This window comes from Lolium rigidum, chromosome 6 (assembly GCF_022539505.1).
Source record: "Lolium rigidum isolate FL_2022 chromosome 6, APGP_CSIRO_Lrig_0.1, whole genome shotgun sequence".
Taxonomy (NCBI): Eukaryota; Viridiplantae; Streptophyta; class Magnoliopsida; order Poales; family Poaceae; genus Lolium; species Lolium rigidum.
Window position 1 is genome coordinate 147,332,739 of NC_061513.1, and position 17,228 is coordinate 147,349,966.

Sequence of the window (17,228 nt, forward strand, 5' to 3'; positions counted from 1 at the left end):
AGATAATGCTGTTCAACAAGGACAAAGGAAAGATTATGCATAGGTAAATGAATCCGAAATTTGTTTTAGATAATCAGTCCTCTTGAAATTTATTTTTATCTTGATGGTGTTCTATACAATTGAAATGACTCATTTTTAAAATGCTTATATCACGAAGGTGCAAAATAGGTTCTGACTCATGTGTTATCTTACATTCCAGGAAAGTCCAAATGTCATTACATTTGGCATGCTTTCTGTAGTGCAGAGGCTGACTGGAGGAAAGTAACTCTAGCAATCAACTAAGAAAAAAGAGGTTTTAGTTCTACAGCGTTGCTGCCACGTGTGCGGGACCTTCAAGGGCATGCGGCTAGGCATGGACCACTGCTTCTTCAAGGTTTACTAGATTTAAATGTGCGCCTTGGCGCACGATCCCGTGAAATTCGAACTGATCTACAGACTATAGATAAATGGGAATATAGATTTAGAAAACAAAGTTAATAAGATGAACACACGAAATCAGAATATAACAATAATTTTTTATGCACAATCAGAAAAAAGCAAAATATAATACACTAAAAGGTAAACTCGCTGCAGTTCGGTCTTTAGAGGCCACACCGCACATAAAATCTAAACCTAATTCTAATTCAATGCTTATGTTATGTTGATTTTATTTTATTTGAAGTGATATGAGTAGATAATATTATAGGATATAAACGTGCAATATTGCACGTACTTTTCATGTGGAGATTTGAACTGTTTTTACTCCTTGAGCCAATCCAAGTGGTCTTTTGTCTGATGATACGAATGGAGTGGAGAAGAAGGACCAACTTGTCATTGTGGGCTTGGAGAGTGAGAGAATAGAAATACAGTTTAGCTGGCATGCGAGCGAGCATTTTCGGTATGGCCGCGCTGACAGTCGATGGAGCCGTGTACCGTCGATGGTGGTGGCGGAGATGGAACACATGCGTGACGGCTGTCCGTCCGCTGGTGGTGACGGAGATTGAGTGTTGTCACATCAGCGGTCTATCTAACGCTGTTGGTGGAGATATAGTAATGCCACCTTGGTGCACGATCCCGTGTAATCCTCACTGATTTACAGTTTGTGTAGCAACGATAAATTTCAGGTAGTTGAATGATATACATTGCTTAGGTTTCACAAAACTAAGTTAATAGGATGAAATTAGGATAAAACACATGGAATCATAAAGAAAGCAGCACATTCTTATAAACAATCATGGAAATAGAGAAATATATATTACAATAACCAACACTCCAGTTTTATCAGGAGCATTAGAAGTAAGGAATGAGAAGCAAAAGCAACATATACATAAGCTTGTTGCATCATTCATGGTTTGAGGGTAACTTATTGTTTGCAAAAAATAGCTCATTGTTCAATCTTATTAGTAAGCGTAAGCATAGGCCTCTTAATCTATATTATAAACATGTATTTCATATTTTCCTTCTTTTTATCAACTTTTTTATTTGGAGCCACTTAGATAGGTTTCATGGCCCGACGATGAAATCGTGTGTGTTACACAAAGATCCACACACGTGTTCACTCAAAATTGGCGATGTACAAACATATATCATATTTAGTTTAATACTCCCCCGTTCCATAAATATTTCGTAACTTTGTCTAATTTAAATGTATCTAGGTACTTAAATTTAGATAAATGTTTTTATGGGACGATGGAAGTATGTTTTTTCTTCTATTTTTGCTTTCAAAGATGATTACGTTACCACTTTTGTATGCAAGTTTATGTTCTTGAAAGGATCACGTTGTGTTCCATTACAACGACATGCTGAGTGTTGACTAAGTCGCAATTAGAGCGTGTGTATTGCATCGGTACTAAGGGCATCTCCAACCGGGCGACCTAAACGGACGCGCTGGGCCGTCCGTTTTGGGCCGTTTGGGTCGCCGCCCGGACACGCGGACAGCGGCCCGCGTCCGCGTGTCCGTTTGGGTCGCGCGATGCGCCCAACGCGCGGACGCATCGCATAAACCGGAGAAAAACGAAAACAAAAAAAATAGGCAAATTTAAACGAAATTTGATTAAAACATATGCCCTATTTTGGGCAAATTTAGTACATAGCCCTATTTTGGGCAAATAACTAACAAAAGAAGCCCCTATATGGGCTTTTAAATTTAAACCTATACTAAAAACCCTCTATTAGGGTTTGGTCGGCGGCGCGGTGGCCGCCGGTGCGCCGCCCTAGCCCCTCGTGGGCGTCGTCGGCGACGTCGTCGTCGTCCACCCCGGGCGGCGACGCGGCTGTCGTGGCTGGAGCGCGCCGGGGACTCCGGCCACGGAGAGCCACGGGGCCTCCTCCCACGGCGAGTGGGGGTCCGGAGCCACCCGGCGCCGTGCCGGCGCACGGAGCAGCGCTTCCTCCCCGAGGCGCTGCTCGTCTCTCCCGCCGAGCGCGGCGCCTGGCCCGCCGCCTGTCCTCCTGCCGCCGCTGCTCCTGGCGGCGGGCGTCGTCGGCGCGGCGCCTGGCCTCCTCCCGCCGCGCCGCCTCCTCCTCCTCCCGTCGCGCCTGGAGGGTCTGGGCGTAGAGCTCCCAGTCCTCCGCCTCCTCCACCTCCCGCCGCGCCGCCTCCTCCATTTCGGAGGTGCGAATGGCCGCATGGAGCTGCGGCCATTTCGCCTCCTCCTCCGCCGCCGAGACGATCAGGGCGGCGCGGAGGTCCGGGTCCTCCTCCGAGGACTCCGGCTTGGGCTCGAGGAGGAGAGGCGGCGGTTGCGGCAATGCCGCACCGCCGCGGGCGGCCTCTCCGATGTGGAGGCCGCCGCGGTTCCCTCCGGCCCGCAGCGTCGGCGGACGACGGCGGCTGCTGCTCGCCTCGTCGTTGTTCGCTCCGGGAGCGAACCGTCGCTTCGGGGCCATGGCGGCGGTTTTTGCTCGGGGAGTGGAGTGGGGACTGGAGTGGAGGGCCAGATCCCCTCCAGTCCCCATTTAATAGTCTCCCTGGTCACCGACAGGTGGGCCCAAGGGAGACGAGGCGACGCGTCCGCGCGTGCCATCCGCGGCCACGCAAACCTAGCCCAGATTTGGGCCGGGTTTGCGTCGTTCCGGACGCCGCGGCCGTCCGCTTTTGCGGTGCGTCCCCGCGCTGGGCCGCGTTTTTGTCCGGCTCGACCCAAACGGACGCGCGGGCGCGGTTTGGGTCGCGCGGTTGGAGATGCCCTAACCAAGCAGTTTGCAAGCATGCTGAATCGAATATGGGTAAATGAGCTTACAGAAGAAAAAGGACAAGCCACGCTCTGTAGCTCTCTCTCTCTCCAGTCTCCTCCCCACCGCTCCCTATTGAGTGGTCGGCAGCTCACTCCCCACCGCTGCTCTCTCCCAACCACGTGAGGCCGCCCTTTCCCTTCGTCCCCATCGTCGGCAGGAGACTCACACGCCCCTGCTCTTCTCCGCTCTCCATCCACGCCGCGCCGGCGCTGCTCGGCGCGGGAGCCAAGGGCGACACGCTCGACCAGATCGTCGCCTTCCTCGGCCCCGCTGGCGGCCGCGCCCACGCGTCGCTCGCGTCGCACGTCGCGCTGCCCGTCCTCTCCGACAGCGCCGGCGACGATGGGGGCCCACGGTGCGGTTCGCCAACGGCGTGTGGGTCGACGACGCGATGCGCCTCAAGGCCGGCTACGCCACCGTCGTCTCCGAGCACTACCGCTCCCAGACGCGCCCGGCGTCCTTCAAAGCCATGGTGAGTCCCAGTCCGCCCCTGTCGATCGTTGCAGCTTTTTCCCAGGAATTCGCCCCAATCTCTCACAATTAATCTGCTTCATGCCCGAGGAAGCGAGAGCCGAGATCAACCGGTGGTTCGAGAGCGTGACGGCAGGCCGGATCACGGAGCTCGTGCCCCAAGGCACCATCAACAGCTACATGGTGGCTGTCCTCGGGAATGCGATGTAGTTCAAGGGCGCCTGGCGCAGCAAGTTCGACCTTCTACATGCACGCCTTCGGCCACCACGTCCGCGCGGCCTTCATGTCGAGCGGCGAGCGGCAGCCTGCCGTTCCGGCTACAAGGTGCTCAGGCTCCCGCACGCGCTCGGTAGCCGCGGCGGCAAGAGCCGACGGTGATTCTCCTTGTACATCTATCTCCCGAACGAGTGCCATGGCCTGCAGGCCCTGCTGCAGATGCTAGGGTCCCGCCCGGAGCTGCTCGACGACTCCTCGAGCCTCATGACCCAGGTCCCGTGGGCGCCTTCAAGGTGCCCGTGGTTCGCCTCGTTGAATCTGGTCGCTGAAGTGCCCATGTGGGCGCTCGAGCTCGGCATGCTCGCGGGTGGACGCGGAGGCCCGGGACTCATCTCCACCAGATCAGCGGCCGCAGGCATCCCACATCAGAGGGCTCCACAGAGTCGGCCTCCTCTTCCCGCGGGACACGCGCGCTGATAAATCGGAATAAGAGCCGAGGGACGCCGGTGACGACGCCCGGCTTGGCATATTGGTCGTGTCGCAGGCCTCCCGGGGTGAATCGCCGACGGCCTCCCCACCTTATTGGGTAACTGAATTTATCTTCTGCATGAGTCTTAGAACTGAAATCTGGTTTATATTGGTAGCCCCCAACTCGAACATCAAATTTACTGGTTCCTCGGTGAGTAATTTGCTGCTTTATCTTTTGCAGGTTCCAGGAACATATTGGTCTTGTGATATTCCAAGTCTGTATTTTGGCATGTCTTCTTTGGTTTCACAAACTTGTATGATTCGCCTAAAATGACATGAACGCATCATTCAAAATGGTAGTGATGAAATGCAGTGACAATTCAGACGTCCTCATAACGTTACTGGGTCTAATTCAGCAAATTAGAAACATGCATGTAATCATAGTATCTAAAAGGAAAACAAGTAGAAGCACCATGTAATACAAGATCTTCCTTGGATTATTTGTTTTATGTGTGATTTCTTGATAAGAAACTCAGGCCCTGAGTTTTAGTGGTAGGTTGGGGCTGTGTCCTTGCATACCCTTTTTCCTACACATATTTTACATTGGGGCTTATTTTTATGAAAAGCTTTCAAAATTTCAGATGAAGTTCTTTCTTCCTAAGAAAGCAAGGTGATTATGATACGCTTGATCGGAGTAAGGGTCATCAGAACAATGGAGCAGGTAAATGGTGCGATGGGTAGCTGCCAGGTTTTGAAGTTTCTTGTATGCTACATGACATTTGTCAATTATTTAAAATAGAAGTATACATGATTTTAATCCTAAATCAGTGTACTTTCCTTGAAGGTGTCACACCGAATACATATGATGCTAAACTTACTGGGCCTTGGTTGCGGCAGTGAAGATGTCACACTGAATACATATGATGGCCAACCTGCTGGGTTTTGGCTGCAGCAGTGTGCAACAAAGGTATAACTGAAATCCTAAACCAGTGTACTTTCCTTGAAGGTGTCACATTTCCATGGTCATGGGTTTCAAAAACATGTCAAACAGCAAGGCCTTATCAATACAATGTTTCAAAAAACATGTCAAATGAATAATTCACATATTTGGAAGTATCATCAACAATCAATACATTTATTGATTTACATAAGAAGCAGAACTCGCAAATTATGCAGTTTAGCAAGAAGTCCCTCGCCAAAGAAATTCTGCACACATGAAAGTAAAAATATAGCTAACAGAGGAATTGCATGGAGGAAGAAATAGAGCTAGTTCAAATTTACAGTAAGAGTACAACAGTAAACACCACAACCTTCATAGTCCAGAGCATGCGAACGACACAAGAGTAACACCGATGGCCATATCGTAATAAAAAAAAATCCTACACATAATTGGATGAACTTAGTTTTTCTTGGGGTTCAGATCCAACAAACCTTTCTCTGACGGCTGCCTGATTCTGGGAACAATTATAATGAACTTAGTTCAAGCTAGTGCTGCGCGGGGTATACTCTATATACATGTACACAAAAACTGGTTTTCGCAAGGAAGAAGACGGGTCACCTCTTATCCGATGAAGACATGTCGGATGGTTCCGGTGGTTACTTCACATCCCGGGCGAGGGATGGAATGGGCTGGCATGCGAGTTGAGTAAACCATGAAGAAAAATTCATATTGAGCACATATAACTATGAACAAACATGGATAATATGCAGGCAATTACCTGGCCAGACCGATCTTGAATAGTTTTGCCACATTTTGTGACTTGCAAAAGAACATACTGCTACTATTTTAGTAGGTCTTCCATCCAATATAGCAGGTAAGTAATAGATGCGGCAAAGGTTAAACTTCTCCGTATTGGCTACAATGGAATGTCAAACCAAATAAGTATATACATGCACTTATATATAAAATAACCAAAATATATTTGGGCTCAAAAACCCAGGTCAGTTAGAGAAGCCAAATAAAACACAACACAATGGCAAGAAAAGCATAGATTGCATATACTGACCTGAAATGAATAGCCACAACAACTGCATTTAAAGGTGCAAAAAATATTAGGAAGAACAGTTGTTACTTGCTGAAAATATTAGAAATAGTCTGTAATTTAGGAAGATGGAAATAATGCTTGGATAAGCATTTGTAACATTTACTTGCTGATTAGAAGCTAAAAATAATTTGTATAGAGAGAAAAATATACAAGGCGAAGCAATGTATTGTTTTCATCAAAAGGGGAGTAAAAGTGATCTCAATGCATGAAATTGTAAGAGATCACCTCACTTATGTCATGTTTGCTAGTCTCTATTCTCCCAGATCTGGCCAATACATGCAAGGACTTCTCAAGGATGAGAATTAAGTGAGATATCCTGGACCAATGAAGTTTGCATGTTGCTTCTCTTTTGATCTTCAGAGATGTAGAACTTTTTATGTAAATTTTAAACTATATTAGAAAGTGGACGGTGAAAAGGGTGGAATGTCTAGTTTCATGAGCCGGCCCAGCGACGATAATGTGGGGTTCTCTTACATAATGGACTGAGCCACACTCGGCCCATACGTGTTTTATTTATCAACTATGGCTCGTTTTTCTTTTATTTATTTATATTTTTATTATTAGTTCTTCCTGCCTAACCCATTTTCCTCATCACAAGCCTACACCGATAGAGAAAGAAGAGGCATATAATGAAGGTCATTGGATATTTGGTTCTTCGGATCCTGTCAATTAGACTGAAAGCCACGTTTGGAATCATCCATTTAAGTCAACAATGAGAGCCAACCTGCTGCTAAACGGTATGTTCCTCTTTCCTGAGTAAGAAAAATCATATTTTATTTACATGCACCGATTGATTGTATCAGTTAACCCAAAATTCTTATTTTTGAGTTCAAGAAAATAAATGTGATGTTTCCAATTTGATCGCGGATGTTTTTATCTTTGACATAGTTTTCTAATACTCATATCGTCCTATCTCCCTGTAGAATTTACCCTATCCATATCAGCAAGAAATTTGAGCCAAAATACCCCCCACCCCCCTTCCAGCCTTGCTCTAGTATGGAATTTCTAAATATTTATATGAATCGTGGCATGGTGGTTTGACACGGGATTATCAGTTTCTGAATCCAAATTTACTTATGCATCAAAATCTTTGACATGTACAGTCTATAGCCTATGCAAACCTCTGTTCAATATTACCAACGAGTCTTGGACGGAATAGTGGTATATCCGGAAACATCAGTAAATGCAAACTTGCGAGACGTCAATATCCAGGGTACCAAACACAAAACATTAACAGCTAAGAACAGAAGTTATGTATCCGCAGTGCTTGAAGAGCATCACAAAACAAGTTTTCTTCCCATGTAAGCAGCCACATATTATTATTGGTATGGTCTATATGGACCTACTATAGTATGCGATAAAAGGTTTAACATCATTACAATAGTATCATGACGTGGATGCTCCTGCCAAGCATTGCGGTCGGCAATGTGCCATAGACACAGCTATTTTTTTTTAATCGAAACGAGTGCAAGTAGTCATAAGAGATGCGTCAAACTTCCTACAATAATAGGGACAATTCTAACTCAAAACATTCAAACCTGAACCCCTGACTTGAAAGTTTTGCCAGCATGTACTGAGAATCCAAAACCACCGACACGATCGCACACCTGTAAAAATTTCATGTCCAACACATTACCATCACCGAGCACACATCAATAATTAGTTTTAATATTTCGATGATTCGACAAAACATACACAAATTCAGGTTTCATCTGGTTTGCTCGAAGTAAATATAAATATGGTGGAGCAGTACACCACGATACACATTTACTCCAATAAATAAATAGAATACGAGAGGCAAGAAGTGATTTCATTTTTATTCAAACAAAATGTCCAGTGATATCACCCGGAGTATCTAACAGGGCAACTATGAATTTCCGGGAAGCAATAGCTTCTTAAAACCAAAAGTTATGTATGCCAATCTGTGCAGTTAACAAATAAGAATTCAACAGTGGAAACTAACTTGATGCATTGAAATTTACTGGCTAGCAAGACAACATTCAAGAAACTTGACAACTGAAGTGCCCTTTTAGAAGAGAAACCCCAAAACATGGTTCTTACCTATTCTCATCTTGCTTCCATGCCGAAAAGTTACTAAAATTACAACCGAAAACCTTGGAGAAGACACCTAGTTATAGCAGCACAATCATAAATAAGAAAACACGAAAAGGGTTACTTTACCTGTCCATACCCGAAGCAACAATACATGAAGTCGATATGGTAGTTGGTAGATACCTGTATACAACACACAATAGAGCAGGCGAGTGAATGAGGTGAAGGAGATATCGACGATGTGGCGGACTGCCCTATAGCTTCAGCCTATCAATTGGAGAGCAATAGAGATGAAATTAAAATACCTACATCCAAGAAGAAGACATGAACAATACAATTATTTTGTCGAAGAGAAAACATCAGTCTCCAAGAGAAGTAAATCGTATTCTCATGAGATTTTACGTAAACCTAGCTATATACTCTTAGTAAATATATCTACTGCCTTGATCTCGGTTGTTTGAAACAAAAGGTGGAAGAGCTCCACTACATGATAAAATTATAAGAGCATATGGATAATTCTGAGCTTAACCAAAGTACCAAACTGTCTGGATGCCTAAAGTTGCAAAATGAAGTACATACAAAATTCTACAGCTATTTCAGCACTGGTCTCAGCAATGCGCTAGTTTGGAAGGGAAATGCTATGAATCACATAGAACTTTTCTTCCAAGCAGGAGACAAAGGACAGAGACAAAATTTAATCATCCGTACAATAGAGGAAAGCAGCAACACCAAGTTAGATCCTACATAGGAAGCGCAACTCACCTATGTATGCAGGAGGGCGGCAAGGTTCAATTATAGTGGCACCGGCCATATGATGTTGCCACTGGCTTGGGACACCCGCATCGCATAACCATACACAGCTGTTTGAAAAACAATATGTACAAACTGAAAACTTATGTAAAGTTCCATTACAATTGTTTGGTAAAACAAATTAAAGGTTTTGAATCCACTCGTGTTCACAAATAAACGTGGAAATGGTAAGTGAATTAAAGCTCTAAAATGATATCCTCTTGTGTACCAAAGGAATCTCAATTATTGATCTATTAAGAAGATTCATCAACAACTATCTGATAAAATAAAGCAATCAAAACCAGCAATGCCCAATACATGTATGTCTTGGAGCACCAAGCAGTTACGGATTTAAGTAAGGTTCAGTAGCTTTTCTGAGAGAGCGAAGTAAGATACATTAGCTGGGGCATGAGGTTGATTTATGTGGCTATTCAATAAATATCAAAGCACAACATATAGGAGCTGATGAACTTTCTCAGTTTGGTAGTAACAAAGAACTGAAACCATCTAACCTTGTGCCTCTTAGCATATAGGAGCTGATGAACTTTCTCGGCCCTATGATTTAGAACTATTGCATCTGGGTGAATACCAAGCCTCGTGAGCTCCACAGCCAACGACACTGCCCATAGGGTCCAAGATCTGATTCCAAACTTTGTGTCATAAGGGCGTATACATGTAGTCTGAATATGTGAACAACCTCCGCTGACATAAACAAGCACCCAAAAACCCTTTTAGAAGACCATACGGTTGCAAAGTTGGCTTCTCAACCTCCATCACTTCACGACACATAACAAAAACAAGTAAATATAGAACGAAATACAATCCCATAAATAAACTAATGGAATGCTTATGACAAATAATAGGTAAGCATTCCAATGTGGGAACCATAATAGTTGTTTAGTAAAAGACAAGTTACCATGTGGAATAGAGTCTCGCCATCCAAATCGGATGTGACATTATGTTTGCATTATGGGAAAACTTGTTCAAAGAAGCTACTCGCTCTTCCCTTAGAACTTATGAAATAAATCCAGATTTTCCATCCATACCATTAGACCCAATCTCATGGCCATTTTGGGACCATTCATCCCGAGACTTCGTTATTTTTGGCACCATAATTGTCTGCAATAATATCCTCCTCTTCAGCCTGTAAGAAAACTGCTTTTAGGCAAAACAGTGAGGCAATTAGCACAAACACAACTGAGCCATCAATAAGAAATGAAATCACTGGACTCTGTCTTCAACCATGTTTAGCTGTATACAAAGACTAAAGCAAAATCAGTAATCTCATGCTGTGAACCAAATAGAAACTAAATCCCTTTTACATGACAAGAAGTCACAAACCAGAGTTTTTTCCCATTTATCTCATACTCCCAGCTGAATAGCCATTACGAGCTCGCAGTCAGATCTAATATACCCAAAAATAACTACTGGTGAGATTTTGTTTAAAAAAGGCACATGTACTTCACTAATCAACAACTACAATCAGTAGAGGAGATTGATAGATAGATCAAGGCAAGTCATATTGGTTAAGGAGAAAATGACCGGGAAAAGTGGGATTGGCCAGAAGTAATTATGTATATATTGCATAATCACAGAGCCTCCAGCTTATCATCAGTGGCAACATCATTTTTCTCCGCGACCATTTATGGCAGGGCCTTCCCTCTTGACCTCCCAAGCCTTGTAGTCCCAAATCCAATTCAGCTAGAGAAACGATTTGATGTTAAATCATACATACAAATACATAGAGCAAACAATTGAATAAATTACATAGTAAAAATAGCCAGGCAAGGAATTAGCACCACGAAAAATTGGATGTCTCACATACGTGACTCGATCTGACACACAGCGGCGGTTCGAGCCATGGCGGCGCTTCTCCCGCCGGCGACCAACCGTTCCCCCAGCCATGGCTAGGTCGCTGTTGAGCCGGGGATGGAGGCGGCCGGTGGACTCCCGTTCTCCTCCCCATGAGCCTCCCGCCGGCGGCCAACCAGCCGGTGGTCTCCGGTGCTCCTCCCCATGGCGGTGGCCGGCGATGACGGCGGCCGGCCATGACGGCGGCCGGTCATGACGGCGGCTGGCGGCCTCCCGTGCTCCTCCCCATGGGCCGGCCATTAAGGAGATCTGCTGCGTGAAGCTCGGGTCATCCATTGCCATTTGTGTCCATGGGGAAGGAGGAAGAAGAGACGTACAGGGAGGAGGAGGAAGAGAGGGAGACGGGAGGAGGAGAGACGGGATTGGGGGAGGGTGAGAGAGGTGGGATTGGGGGAGAGACTGCAGGCGGCTAGGGTTTCTCACTTTGGGGTCCCTTTTTATACTGCTGCGGTGCAAACAATGGACGGCCAAGATCCAGCATCAGGTAAGATCCAACGGATGAGAAGCGCTAATCGCTGTGAATCCCCCTATGGGGGGCATCGTTTATACCTTTAGATACCGCGTCCTTCCCTTTCCACTGCGTCAATCCTCTCTCTCTCTCTGTGTGTGTGTGTGTGTGTGTGTGTGTGTGTGTGTGTGTGTGTGTGTGTGTGTGTGTGTGTGTGTGTGTGTGTGTGTGTGTAAACACTGATTTGATGCATGATCCCTTTCTTTCATGGCCTGTAGCACCACAGGATTATCTCCATGAATCACTCCAAGATTTTCTCTAAAGGTAATTTTCCTCTTGTGTTATTATGCTCAAATCCTGGAAAGGAAACTAGCTGTTGGTATTGTTTCCTATATTGAAGTTGGTTGTAGCTATTGAATAGCTGGTGCATGAGAAGTTGCATACGGTAAGTTCCTCCTACATGCATTTATTCAAGTTATTGTAAAAGAAATTTGTATGCACTTGTTTTGTATAGAGCTGAGTTATAATCCCTCCGTTCCTTTCTATAGTGCCTATTTTTTTTGGCATGGAAATTAGCGCGAGCCGTTTTTTTGACAGAAAACCCCCTAGAGATATCACAGACAAAATAGGTAACTGAAAACAGATCTCAGAAATACATGACCAGATCGTTTTCCAGATTTTCTGGACTTGACCTGATCGGTGGAAGGGGTTCTTTGCAAAAAAACATAGCTTTACTCTTATATTCTGAAATAAATGCGAAAAAATAATAGGCATTATAGAAAGGAACGGAGGGAGTATTATAATATGAGAAGCATGGTCACCATAACTAAACCAGATTTGACTACATACGTTTGATCAAGAAAATAGACTATCTGAGCAATGCTTCGTTTGTTGTTTCATTAGTAGAATCATTCTCCTATCCCGACCAAACAAATGAAGGGAATTGCTATAGCAGGCTATGGTGTTGTAAAGGGCATTTAATAATAAACATCACTTCTACTTTTTTTTTCTAGATTATGCTCATAGAATCATATTTCTATGAAAGTCTTAGTTCCCTAGCTATCTAAGAATTTTTCAGTAATACTAAGACATCTATATGTATAAGATTTTTTTTACTAGCTGGTTTGAAAGATTAATATTTCAGTGGCGTCATACCTTATCATTGTCTCTAATATAGTTCTGATTGAACCTGTATTGAGTGTGATCATCACTGCTGTATTGACGAGTCCGACATTTTTTTAGCAGATTATGCCTTTAAGTTTGTGTTTATAATGCATAAAATTGTTCTTTCTACCTTGCTATCTCAGGAAATATTGGCTGCATCATGCGAGAGATCTTTTCCAACATTATTAATACATTAGGCATGTGTGTTTTCTTTGAAGGTGAAATAAATGTTCCCTTTTCACGCTTTACAGAAAGCTATTTCATTCTGGTAGTAATGAAAGCTGGCTCGTGTTAATTATTTGTGTTCTTCTTTTGCAGATATACGATGTATCTATAGCCATCCGTATAGTGGTAAGTTTGTTTTACCTAAATATATGTACCCTTTGCCGACCATTTGATTACCATGTTAAAATATGTTTCTGAAGAAAAATTTGTGATAAGGAAATATTACTATATGGTCAATTTTCTTCATTCTATATGAGTAAAAGCTATTTGGAGTAGTAAAATTTGACTGAACCCTTGTAGATGGATCAAAAATATCATGTACCCTTATACACCAACCTTACTCTGGCTATCCTTCCAAACAGGGTCTGTGGGTGATGTAAATTGCGGTTCGTGGATACATTTAATTCATAATTCTTGAGGCATATTCCAACGGATTAGGTTTTCCCTTTTATGACATATTCATTTTTTTCAGTTCTGGAATCTGTTGAATGTACAGTGTACAAAGGTAATCTAAATTTCAGAAATGCTTCATTTCATTAGATTGTTTTGCTTTAAAGCCATGGATTTATGTAGCCAAGTTAACCATTTGTATGGCTCAGACTGCAGATTTAGACTATGCCTCAAACAAAAAAGAATCACTTCATCATGCTAGGAAGGAATGAATGGTCCAGTACAAGGTCATGTTGTTTGGAGTTAACTGTTACTCACTCTGGTTCATAATTCATTCCATGGTTTTAGTTCAATTCCAGTTGCTCTTAGATAAAGTGTTACTCCTGCAGGAGCTACACACTTATGTTTGTAGATACTGCTGACTGAACCTAAATTTTATGAACGTATGATTGAAATGATTTTTTTGATTAGGTTAGTTTTCCAAGTAGTGAGATGTTTACTGCTACAATTGATACATATGGAAAGTTAAGGGAAATATGATGCTTTGGTTACAGTTTATTTGATTCATTCATAAACTTCTAGCTCTTGCACATGTGCCAGCTGTAAGTATACCAATGGAAAAAATAGAAGTAATTAGGTTGCTTGATTTGTACCTTAAAAGGAGATTTCATTCTATTTACTCCCTTGATTAATTTCATTGTATTGTGCTTATAGGGCTGGATGTCAAGGAGATTCCCACGCCAATGCTGACAATGACCAGTTTTGATGCTCTGCTGTAGGTATGCCATCATATCCCCACCGCGCTTTTCCCTCTCTGTTCAATTGTACTCCTTTTTGATGTTTAGGTCTCTCGACTTCTTGAATAATCCCATGATGTTTCTGTGAAAAGGCACAAACAAATAGGATACCAAGATAAAGTTCGTAAATTTTAGTGCAAAGGTGAATTCATAGTGTTCCTTAAAAGCTATGTTTCTCATATATCTATAGTGTTGGCTGCTATAATTATCCTTCATGTCACAGTTTACCCATACCTCACTGCTTGCAATATTTATACATGCGCAAAGTGCTGATTTTTTGGCGCTCTAAGATTATTGTACTATATGCCCTGATGGCATTCGGTTACCTGTCAAACTCTTTGTGGACTTGTTCATTTTCTTATGTCCATCTTATAAACCCGAGAAATATGCACTGCCAATGCAATCTAATCGAATATTAGTTTGATAGCTGAGTGTGTGTTTTTTGAGCTAGGAGGGAGGAAGGAGATGTGAGGCAGGGGATTTTTTTATGCGGGTGTCCTGTGAGGCAGCAAGCACGACACATGTATTCTGAGATTTTTTTTGTGTATGATCACAGATGATGTAGCTAAAGATGGCTACTGGAAGTTTTGTAAGTCCCCAATTTATGATGCATTTAGGATGACTCCTCTCGGTTTCTACTTGCCTCGGAAAAATTATCTTGTGGATGATCTGGTTTGAAGGATTAGTCTCTAGCTGACATATTCTGGGTGTTGGAAAAATGTTCTAGCAGTATTTTATCTCTTTGCTGCAAGCTAGCTACAAGAGTGTGCCATTCGAATTGGATATGTGGGTTGTTTGGGTCTGCCGATAGAGGAGAAGCAAGGGAAGATGATGTCATTGCACTTATGATTTATTTGGCCATGATTGCTCTTAGGAGCTGTGTGTCAGTACGGTTCTTAAATTAATTTAAACATTCACTCTGCTCTGCTGAACCCCAAACCAATGCGCAAAGGACTTGCAACCATAACCCTGATGGTGCCCTGGATGATCTGGAAACACCGCAACAGCTGCGTTTTCGATGGACAGCAGCCCTCCATCCGCAGCCTATGTGCTACCATCAAAGACGAAGCGGCGGCCTGGGCTACGGCTGGTGCTAAGGGACCGAGAGACGTGCTTCCAACGACCTGGGATGTGCACTAATTTCCTAGCTGTAATAAACCCCTGTAACACCTCCTAGGAGGCTTGTAAACTTCTTCTATCTTTTCAATGAAATGAAACGCAAAGAGTCCTTTGCGTTTTCTCGAAAAAAAAACATGTATTTATTGATATTAAATGAAAAACATAGTTGCTTCTCAATGTAGGATGTCGACAGATAGCATTTTCCTGATGTGATACATGGCCTGACCAGAAACTGATAAATAAACAAGTAACACAATATATGTATATATATGTATCATCCATGCAATCTGCGGTACTAATCTATGGCGGAAAGTGTACTTTTTGAAGTTATCTTACCACTGTTTAGTGCAAGGTTGTGATTTTGGAATATTTGTTTTTCTTACTAAATGTTTTACATATTTGGATATAAGCTTTGTCCTCACCCATCCCCCTTGACAGTACCCTCTCTCTTTGCCGTTTGTTCTCTTCAGGGCGGTGTCAAGCCGCATTTCCTCCTACCTGCATAGATGGCGATCGGAGGGTCTAAGCTCAGGTGAGCACTTCCTCCACCCTGCAAAAGTATGATTTCTTCTTTTCCATGAAAACGTTCACCTCTATTTTTTGTTTGTTTCACCAACTAGATTGCTATCTTCGTACTGAACCCGGTGATGTAATATATTTTAGATGTGATCTGCTTATACTTTTATTTGCATTCTGGAAGTTGTCAGGCTCATATGTTTTGAAATATCTAAGGAAACACCCGAACTAAATAAGTGTATAATGATTTATGGTCTTTAGGTACGGGCGCATAAGTGATTCATGCATTATTTGAATGTGCGAGTGACATGATTGAATCCATAGAACAATATATAATCTGAAAGTCAATACTTTTTCCAATGAAAGTACCATGTGGGTGATGTAAACCTAGAGGAAAATATCAGGGTTAAGGACCAGCAACCATGTTGTAACTTGGAATGACCCATTTTAGCTTGATTCTGTCACTTTACTGTCTTATAAAGCTAAGTGAAAATTTAGTCTATTCAATGTCTGAAAGATAGACCTTGTGGTTGAAAGGATTTCACTTCCAGAACCAGAGTGATACATGTACTAAGTTGATTAAACAAAGAGCAGCAAATACCCTAATTTTTATTGGTCTGCTCATTTTTTAGGTAAAAATTGTAGGGGAGGCCCCGACAGTAAATTTAGTAGAAGAGAAAAATATGTAGAATATTGAGGGATAGAATGTACAAAAGGGGGCTTAGCCCAACGTATAGCCCAAAAGAACAAAAGGGAGATTTCAGACCGTCCTTTTTTTAAAAAAGTTTCAAGCTCTAATAGAAGGTGTTACCATCGGAAGCAATTGAGCAAGAAACAATTCTTTTAAACTTCGAGCATAATTTGACAATGTCTGTCCACCAAAAGGAGCTAGAGATGTTGGTGGTTTGTGGAGTAGACAATGCCTTGCTTCATTTGACTGCTTGTATTATCTTTTTTTTTGAGCTGAAAGACTGCTTGTATTATCAATCAGAAGATGGTAGGAAGTGGGACCGTTCAAGTAGCACATGAGAGGACCTGCAAGGGGATTATCTTTTCGTGTTAGTTGTAGTTGTTGTAAACATGAAGACCTATGTTGGTGAGGAAAGATGAAAAGCAGTATGTCTCACTTTACTAGACACAAATGTATCCTTCATTGTTTCATGTTGTTTGCACAAATATTGACCTATTATTTGTTCTGGTCTCTCAATTTTCTTGTCCTTTCATCAGCATAATTTTTTATGTGCTTCAGTGGCATCCAGTTGTTATAGGAAGGCTCAGTTACTTGTCCTATGAACTCTTTTGGTAGGTTGTCGTCAATGCAATGAACATTCCTGCATGTAAAATTGAAGGAATGTTTATGTTGTTGTATAATACTTTGGAACAGTATGAAATATATTATGTGTGAGGTATATCATTCTTTATCCAGGTGTGGAGAATTTT

General features: G+C 42.9%; 3 long non-coding RNA genes across 4 annotated transcripts; all 3 read left to right on the forward strand.

Annotated features, from left to right (window-relative positions):
- Window positions 1-4,375: 4,375 nt before the first annotated feature.
- On the forward strand, window positions 4,376-4,880 carry LOC124659154. Its single transcript, XR_006989462.1, has 2 exons — window positions 4,376-4,489; window positions 4,613-4,880. It is a non-coding gene; the product is annotated as an uncharacterized LOC124659154 (long non-coding RNA).
- A 194-nt stretch (window positions 4,881-5,074) lies between these two features.
- Window positions 5,075-7,293, forward strand: LOC124659155. 2 transcript variants are annotated; one of them, XR_006989463.1, is made up of 3 exons: window positions 5,075-5,092; window positions 5,216-5,338; window positions 7,015-7,293. It is a non-coding gene; the product is annotated as an uncharacterized LOC124659155 (long non-coding RNA). The 2 variants fall into 2 exon arrangements; XR_006989464.1 differs by having other exon boundaries at window positions 5,076-5,092; window positions 5,200-5,338.
- Window positions 7,294-13,485: 6,192 nt separating this feature from the next.
- LOC124659156 lies at window positions 13,486-16,977 on the forward strand. The gene is made up of 4 exons (XR_006989465.1): window positions 13,486-14,135; window positions 14,246-14,295; window positions 15,743-15,804; window positions 16,780-16,977. It is a non-coding gene; the product is annotated as an uncharacterized LOC124659156 (long non-coding RNA).
- Window positions 16,978-17,228: the final 251 nt, after the last annotated feature.